This window comes from Acipenser ruthenus, chromosome 42 (assembly GCF_902713425.1).
Source record: "Acipenser ruthenus chromosome 42, fAciRut3.2 maternal haplotype, whole genome shotgun sequence".
Lineage (NCBI taxonomy): Eukaryota > Metazoa > Chordata > Actinopteri > Acipenseriformes > Acipenseridae > Acipenser > Acipenser ruthenus.
In genome coordinates, this window is record NC_081230.1 from 3,500,903 (window position 1) to 3,509,468 (window position 8,566).

The following is an 8,566-nucleotide window of genomic DNA, read 5'->3' on the forward strand; positions in this document are numbered from 1 at the left end:
ATCCACTGGGGTACAGTCTCCTGACTGCAATGTCACTGATAGAGCTAACATCCACTGGGGTGCAGTCTCCTGACTGCAGTGTCACTGATAGAGCTAACATCCACTGGGGTGCAGTCTCCTGACTGCAGTGTCACTGATAGAGCTAACATCCACTGGGGTGCAGTCTCCTCACTGCAGTGTCACTGATAGAGCTAACATCCACTGGGGAACAGTCTCCTGACTGCAGTGTCACTGATAGAGCTAACATCCACTGGGGTACAGTCTCCTGACTGCAATGTCACTGATAGAGCTAACATCCACTGGGGTGCAGTCTCCTGACTGCAGTGTCACTGATAGAGCTAACATCCACTGGGGTACAGTCTCCTGACTGCAGTGTCACTGATAGAGCTAACATCCACTGGGGTGCAGTCTCCTCACTGCAGTGTCACTGATAGAGCTAACATCCACTGGGGTACAGTCTCCTGACTGCAGTGTCACTGATAGAGCTAACATCCACTGCGGTGCAGTCTCCTCACTGCAGTGTCAATGATAGAGCTAACATCCACTGGGGTACAGTCTCCTGACTGCAGTGTCACTGATAGAGCTAACATCCACTGGGGTGAAGTCTCCTTACTGCAGTGTCACTGATAGAGCTAACATCCACTGGGGTACAGTCTCCTGACTGCAGTGTCACTGATAGAGCTAACATCCACTGGGGTACAGTCTCCTGACTGCAATGTCACTGATAGAGCTAACATCCACTGGGGTACAGTCTCCTGACTGCAGTGTCACTGATAGAGCTATCATCCACTGGGGTACAGTCTCCTCACTGCAGTGTCACTGATAGAGCTAACATCCACTGGGGTGAAGTCTCCTCACTGCAGTGTCACTGATAGAGCTAACATCCACTGGGGTGCAGTCTCCTCACTGCAGTGTTACTGATAGAGCTGACATCCACTGGGGTAGAGTCTCCTGACTGCAGTGTCACTGATAGAGCTGACATCCACTGGGGTACAGTCTCCTGACTGCAGTGTCACTGATAGAGCTAACATCCACTGGGGTGAAGTCTCCTGACTGCAGTGTCACTGATAGAGCTAACATCCACTGGGGTGAAGTCTCCTGACTGCAGTGTCACTGATAGAGCTAACATCCACTGGGGTGAAGTCTCCTCACTGCAGTGTCACTGATAGAGCTAACATCCACTGGGGTGAAGTCTCCTCACTGCAGTGTCACTGATAGAGCTGACAGCCACTGGGGTGAAGTCTCCTCACTGCAGTGTCACTGATAGAGCTACCATCCACTGGGGTGCAGTCTCCTGACTGCAGTGTCACTGATAGAGCTAACATCCACTGGGGTGAAGTCTCCTCACTGCAGTGTCACTGATAGAGCTGACATCCACTGGGGTACAGTCTCCTGACTGCAGTGTCACTGATAGAGCTAACATATACTGGGGTACAGTCTGCTCACTGCATTGTCACTGATAGAGCTAACATCCACTGGGGTACAGTCTGCTCACTGCATTGTCACTGATAGAGCTAACATCCACTAGGGTACAGTCTGCTCACTGCATTGTCACTGATAGAGCTAACATCCACTAGGGTACAGTCTCCTGACTGCAGTGTCACTGATAGAGCTGACAGCCACTGGGGTGCAGTTTCCTGACTGCAGTGTCACTGATAGAGCTAACATCCACTGGGGTGCAGTCTCCTCACTGCAGTGTCACTGATAGAGCTAACATCCACTGGGGTGCAGTCTCCTCACTGCAGTGTCACTGATAGAGCTGACATCCACTGGGGTACAGTCTCCTCACTGCAGTGTCACTGATAGAGCTAACATCCACTGGGGTGAAGTCTCCTCACTTCAGTGTCACTGATAGAGCTAACATCCACTGGGGTGCAGTCTCCTCACTGCAGTGTCACTGATAGAGCTGACATCCACTGGGGTACAGTCTCCTGACTGCAGTGTCACTGATAGAGCTAACATCCACTGGGGTGAAGTCTCCTGACTGCAGTGTCACTGATAGAGCTAACATCCACTGGGGTGAAGTCTCCTCACTGCAGTGTCACTGATAGAGCTAACATCCACTGGGGTGAAGTCTCCTCACTGCAGTGTCACTGATAGAGCTAACATCCACTGGGGTGAAGTCTCCTGACTGCAGTGTCACTGATAGAGCTAACATCCACTGGGGTGAAGTCTCCTCACTGCAGTGTCACTGATAGAGCTAACATCCACTGGGGTGAAGTCTCCTCACTGCAGTGTCACTGATAGAGCTAACATCCACTGGGGTACAGTCTGCTCACTGCATTGTCACTGATAGAGCTAACATCCACTAGGGTACAGTCTCCTGACTGCAGTGTCACTGATAGAGCTAACATCCACTGGGGTGCAGTCTCCTGACTGCAGTGTCACTGATAGAGCTAACATCCACTGGTGTGAAGTCTCCTCACTGCAGTGTCACTGATAGAGCTGACATCCACTGGGGTACAGTCTCCTGACTGCAGTGTCACTGATAGAGCTAACATCCACTGGGGTACAGTCTGCTCACTGCATTGTCACTGATAGAGCTAACATCCACTGGGGTACAGTCTGCTCACTGCATTGTCACTGATAGAGCTAACATCCACTAGGGTACAGTCTCCTGACTGCAGTGTCACTGATAGAGCTAACATCCACTGGGGTGCAGTCTCCTGACTGCAGTGTCACTGATAGAGCTAACATCCACTGGGGTGAAGTCTCCTCACTGCAGTGTCACTGATAGAGCTAACATCCACTGGGGTACAGTCTCCTGACTGCAGTGTCACTGATAGAGCTAACATCCACTGGGGTACAGTCTCCTGACTGCAGTGTCACTGATAGAGCTAACATCCACTGGGGTACAGTCTCCTGACTGCAGTGTCACTGATAGAGCTAACATCCACTGGGGTACAGTCTCCTGACTGCAGTGTCACTGATAGAGCTAACATCCACTGGGGTGCAGTCTCCTCACTGCAGTGTCACTGATAGAGCTAACATCCACTGGGGAACAGTCTCCTGACTGCAGTGTCACTGATAGAGCTAACATCCACTGGGGTACAGTCTCCTGACTGCAATGTCACTGATAGAGCTAACATCCACTGGGGTGCAGTCTCCTGACTGCAGTGTCACTGATAGAGCTAACATCCACTGGGGTGCAGTCTCCTGACTGCAGTGTCACTGATAGAGCTAACATCCACTGGGGTGCAGTCTCCTCACTGCAGTGTCACTGATAGAGCTAACATCCACTGGGGAACAGTCTCCTGACTGCAGTGTCACTGATAGAGCTAACATCCACTGGGGTACAGTCTCCTGACTGCAATGTCACTGATAGAGCTAACATCCACTGGGGTGCAGTCTCCTGACTGCAGTGTCACTGATAGAGCTAACATCCACTGGGGTACAGTCTCCTGACTGCAGTGTCACTGATAGAGCTAACATCCACTGGGGTGCAGTCTCCTCACTGCAGTGTCACTGATAGAGCTAACATCCACTGGGGTACAGTCTCCTGACTGCAGTGTCACTGATAGAGCTAACATCCACTGCGGTGCAGTCTCCTCACTGCAGTGTCACTGATAGAGCTAACATCCACTGGGGTACAGTCTCCTGACTGCAGTGTCACTGATAGAGCTAACATCCACTGGGGTGAAGTCTCCTTACTGCAGTGTCACTGATAGAGCTAACATCCACTGGGGTACAGTCTCCTGACTGCAGTGTCACTGATAGAGCTAACATCCACTGGGGTACAGTCTCCTGACTGCAGTGTCACTGATAGAGCTAACATCCACTGGGGTACAGTCTCCTGACTGCAGTGTCACTGATAGAGCTATCATCCACTGGGGTACAGTCTCCTCACTGCAGTGTCACTGATAGAGCTAACATCCACTGGGGTGAAGTCTCCTAACTGCAGTGTCACTGATAGAGCTAACATCCACTGGGGTACAGTCTCCTGACTGCAGTGTCACTGATAGAGCTAACATCCACTGGGGTACAGTCTCCTGACTGCAGTGTCACTGAAGAGCTAACATCCACTGGGGTACAGTCTCCTGACTGCAGTGTCACTGATAGAGCTAACATCCACTGGGGTACAGTCTCCTGACTGCAGTGTCACTGATAGAGCTAACATCACTGGGGTGCAGTCTCCTCACTGCAGTGTCACTGATAGAGCTAACATCCACTGGGGTGAAGTCTCCTCACTGCAGTGTCACTGATAGAGCTAACATCCACTGGGGTGAAGTCTCCTTACTGCAGTGTCACTGATAGAGCTAACATCCACTGGGGTACAGTCTCCTGACTGCAGTGTCACTGATAGAGCTAACATCCACTGGGGTACAGTCTCCTGACTGCAGTGTCACTGATAGAGCTAACATCCACTGGGGTGCAGTCTCCTGACTGCAGTGTCACTGATAGAGCTAACATCCACTGGGGTGCAGTCTCCTGACTGCAATGTCACTGATAGAGCTAACATCCACTGGGGTACAGTCTCCTGACTGCAGTGTCACTGATAGAGCTATCATCCACTGGGGTACAGTCTCCTCACTGCAGTGTCACTGATAGAGCTAACATCCACTGGGGTGAAGTCTCCTCACTGCAGTGTCACTGATAGAGCTAACATCCACTGGGGTGCAGTCTCCTCACTGCAGTGTTACTGATAGAGCTGACATCCACTGGGGTAGAGTCTCCTGACTGCAGTGTCACTGATAGAGCTGACATCCACTGGGGTACAGTCTCCTGACTGCAGTGTCACTGATAGAGCTAACATCCACTGGGGTGAAGTCTCCTGACTGCAGTGTCACTGATAGAGCTAACATCCACTGGGGTGAAGTCTCCTGACTGCAGTGTCACTGATAGAGCTAACATCCACTGGGGTGAAGTCTCCTCACTGCAGTGTCACTGATAGAGCTAACATCCACTGGGGTGAAGTCTCCTCACTGCAGTGTCACTGATAGAGCTGACAGCCACTGGGGTGAAGTCTCCTCACTGCAGTGTCACTGATAGAGCTACCATCCACTGGGGTGCAGTCTCCTGACTGCAGTGTCACTGATAGAGCTAACATCCACTGGGGTGAAGTCTCCTCACTGCAGTGTCACTGATAGAGCTGACATCCACTGGGGTACAGTCTCCTGACTGCAGTGTCACTGATAGAGCTAACATATACTGGGGTACAGTCTGCTCACTGCATTGTCACTGATAGAGCTAACATCCACTGGGGTACAGTCTGCTCACTGCATTGTCACTGATAGAGCTAACATCCACTAGGGTACAGTCTGCTCACTGCATTGTCACTGATAGAGCTAACATCCACTAGGGTACAGTCTCCTGACTGCAGTGTCACTGATAGAGCTGACAGCCACTGGGGTGCAGTTTCCTGACTGCAGTGTCACTGATAGAGCTAACATCCACTGGGGTGCAGTCTCCTCACTGCAGTGTCACTGATAGAGCTAACATCCACTGGGGTGCAGTCTCCTCACTGCAGTGTCACTGATAGAGCTGACATCCACTGGGGTACAGTCTCCTCACTGCAGTGTCACTGATAGAGCTAACATCCACTGGGGTGAAGTCTCCTCACTTCAGTGTCACTGATAGAGCTAACATCCACTGGGGTGCAGTCTCCTCACTGCAGTGTCACTGATAGAGCTGACATCCACTGGGGTACAGTCTCCTGACTGCAGTGTCACTGATAGAGCTAACATCCACTGGGGTGAAGTCTCCTGACTGCAGTGTCACTGATAGAGCTAACATCCACTGGGGTGAAGTCTCCTCACTGCAGTGTCACTGATAGAGCTAACATCCACTGGGGTGAAGTCTCCTCACTGCAGTGTCACTGATAGAGCTAACATCCACTGGGGTGAAGTCTCCTGACTGCAGTGTCACTGATAGAGCTAACATCCACTGGGGTGAAGTCTCCTCACTGCAGTGTCACTGATAGAGCTAACATCCACTGGGGTGAAGTCTCCTCACTGCAGTGTCACTGATAGAGCTAACATCCACTGGGGTACAGTCTGCTCACTGCATTGTCACTGATAGAGCTAACATCCACTAGGGTACAGTCTCCTGACTGCAGTGTCACTGATAGAGCTAACATCCACTGGGGTGCAGTCTCCTGACTGCAGTGTCACTGATAGAGCTAACATCCACTGGTGTGAAGTCTCCTCACTGCAGTGTCACTGATAGAGCTGACATCCACTGGGGTACAGTCTCCTGACTGCAGTGTCACTGATAGAGCTAACATCCACTGGGGTACAGTCTGCTCACTGCATTGTCACTGATAGAGCTAACATCCACTGGGGTACAGTCTGCTCACTGCATTGTCACTGATAGAGCTAACATCCACTAGGGTACAGTCTCCTGACTGCAGTGTCACTGATAGAGCTAACATCCACTGGGGTGCAGTCTCCTGACTGCAGTGTCACTGATAGAGCTAACATCCACTGGGGTGAAGTCTCCTCACTGCAGTGTCACTGATAGAGCTAACATCCACTGGGGTACAGTCTCCTGACTGCAGTGTCACTGATAGAGCTAACATCCACTGGGGTACAGTCTCCTGACTGCAGTGTCACTGATAGAGCTAACATCCACTGGGGTACAGTCTCCTGACTGCAGTGTCACTGATAGAGCTAACATCCACTGGGGTACAGTCTCCTGACTGCAGTGTCACTGATAGAGCTAACATCCACTGGGGTGCAGTCTCCTCACTGCAGTGTCACTGATAGAGCTAACATCCACTGGGGAACAGTCTCCTGACTGCAGTGTCACTGATAGAGCTAACATCCACTGGGGTACAGTCTCCTGACTGCAATGTCACTGATAGAGCTAACATCCACTGGGGTGCAGTCTCCTGACTGCAGTGTCACTGATAGAGCTAACATCCACTGGGGTGCAGTCTCCTGACTGCAGTGTCACTGATAGAGCTAACATCCACTGGGGTGCAGTCTCCTCACTGCAGTGTCACTGATAGAGCTAACATCCACTGGGGAACAGTCTCCTGACTGCAGTGTCACTGATAGAGCTAACATCCACTGGGGTACAGTCTCCTGACTGCAATGTCACTGATAGAGCTAACATCCACTGGGGTGCAGTCTCCTGACTGCAGTGTCACTGATAGAGCTAACATCCACTGGGGTACAGTCTCCTGACTGCAGTGTCACTGATAGAGCTAACATCCACTGGGGTGCAGTCTCCTCACTGCAGTGTCACTGATAGAGCTAACATCCACTGGGGTACAGTCTCCTGACTGCAGTGTCACTGATAGAGCTAACATCCACTGCGGTGCAGTCTCCTCACTGCAGTGTCACTGATAGAGCTAACATCCACTGGGGTACAGTCTCCTGACTGCAGTGTCACTGATAGAGCTAACATCCACTGGGGTGAAGTCTCCTTACTGCAGTGTCACTGATAGAGCTAACATCCACTGGGGTACAGTCTCCTGACTGCAGTGTCACTGATAGAGCTAACATCCACTGGGGTACAGTCTCCTGACTGCAGTGTCACTGATAGAGCTAACATCCACTGGGGTACAGTCTCCTGACTGCAGTGTCACTGATAGAGCTATCATCCACTGGGGTACAGTCTCCTCACTGCAGTGTCACTGATAGAGCTAACATCCACTGGGGTGAAGTCTCCTAACTGCAGTGTCACTGATAGAGCTAACATCCACTGGGGTACAGTCTCCTGACTGCAGTGTCACTGATAGAGCTAACATCCACTGGGGTACAGTCTCCTGACTGCAGTGTCACTGAAGAGCTAACATCCACTGGGGTACAGTCTCCTGACTGCAGTGTCACTGATAGAGCTAACATCCACTGGGGTACAGTCTCCTGACTGCAGTGTCACTGATAGAGCTAACATCACTGGGGTGCAGTCTCCTCACTGCAGTGTCACTGATAGAGCTAACATCCACTGGGGTGAAGTCTCCTCACTGCAGTGTCACTGATAGAGCTAACATCCACTGGGGTGAAGTCTCCTTACTGCAGTGTCACTGATAGAGCTAACATCCACTGGGGTACAGTCTCCTGACTGCAGTGTCACTGATAGAGCTAACATCCACTGGGGTACAGTCTCCTGACTGCAGTGTCACTGATAGAGCTAACATCCACTGGGGTGCAGTCTCCTGACTGCAGTGTCACTGATAGAGCTAACATCCACTGGGGTGCAGCCTCCTCACTGCAGTGTCACTGATAGAGCTGACATCCACTGGGGTACAGTCTCCTGACTGCAGTGTCACTGATAGAGCTAACATCCACTGGGGTACAGTCTCCTGACTGCAGTGTCACTGATAGAGCTAACATCCACTGGGGTACAGTCTCCTGACTGCAGTGTCACTGATAGAGCTAACATCCACTGGGGTACAGTCTCCTGACTGCAGTGTCACTGATAGAGCTAACATCCCCTGGGGTACAGTCTCCTGACTGCAGTGTCACTGATAGAGCTAACATCCACTGGGGTGCAGTCTCCTCACTGCAGTGTCACTGATAGAGCTAACATCCACTGGGGTGAAGTCTCCTCACTGCAGTGTCACTGATAGAGCTGACATCCACTGGGGTACAGTCTCCTGACTGCAGTGTCACTGATAGAG